The 704-nt window shown below is 43.3% G+C and overlaps 1 pseudogene; it reads right to left on the bottom strand.

Annotated features, from left to right (window-relative positions):
* Positions 1–5: 5 nt before the first annotated feature.
* LOC102474181 (zinc finger and BTB domain-containing protein 24-like) lies at positions 6–676 on the bottom strand (annotated as a pseudogene).
* Between the last annotated feature and the right edge of the window lie 28 nt (positions 677–704).

The following is a 704-nucleotide window of genomic DNA, read 5'->3' as shown; positions in this document are numbered from 1 at the left end:
GGCTCACAAGCAGGCTCAGTTTCTTCCTTTTCTTTGACTGGAATGTGTTCATTCAGAACATCATTGTCTCCTTCTTTAAATACAAAATTCTGTCTATTCTGAACTGAATTGTTCACTCTTAATTGTATTTCTTCCTCTGCAGCCGTTCTGACTTCCCCTCCTGCATACTGTTGACTTTTCTTGGTCTTCCCCGTTTCCTCTTTGGAGGATCATTTTTCTTATTAGAAATAACCACCACTGGAGCACCAGCAGTGTTCAAAGTCACAGGCTTTGGGGAATTATGAGTATGTTGAAAGTCTGTGAAAGCCTTTACTAGGTCATAGACTTTTAATAACTGAGGAGTAGCGAGGATCTGTTCTGTACTTTTCTCACTGGCATGGAGATAACCTGTGTAGATAAACTCCAGCAAGATACCAAAGGTGTCTGCAACCATGCCCTCGAGCATGTAAATAGACTGGCCGATCTCCCCCTCTTCGGCAAACATCATTGAGAAGTACTCGCTACTGGCAGCGAGTAAAGCTTTGCGGGCACAGAAATGCACATTCTCCACGATTAAAGTAATGTCACAGAGGAAGCCTTTCTTCCTCTGATCTTCCAAACTGGCCAGGACGGTGTCACTGTGAGTGTCTGAGTGTACAGAAAGCTGTACGGAAGGCTCTGGTGATGTTTCTGCATTTTCTTAGAAACCAAGAAGTCTTAAATCT

Source organism: Tupaia chinensis, unplaced genomic scaffold (genome assembly GCF_000334495.1).
Source record: "Tupaia chinensis unplaced genomic scaffold, TupChi_1.0 Scaffold130420_1, whole genome shotgun sequence".
Taxonomy (NCBI): domain Eukaryota; kingdom Metazoa; phylum Chordata; class Mammalia; order Scandentia; family Tupaiidae; genus Tupaia; species Tupaia belangeri.
Note: the sequence above shows the minus strand (reverse complement) of the source record. Positions and strands in the feature narration are given on the sequence as shown.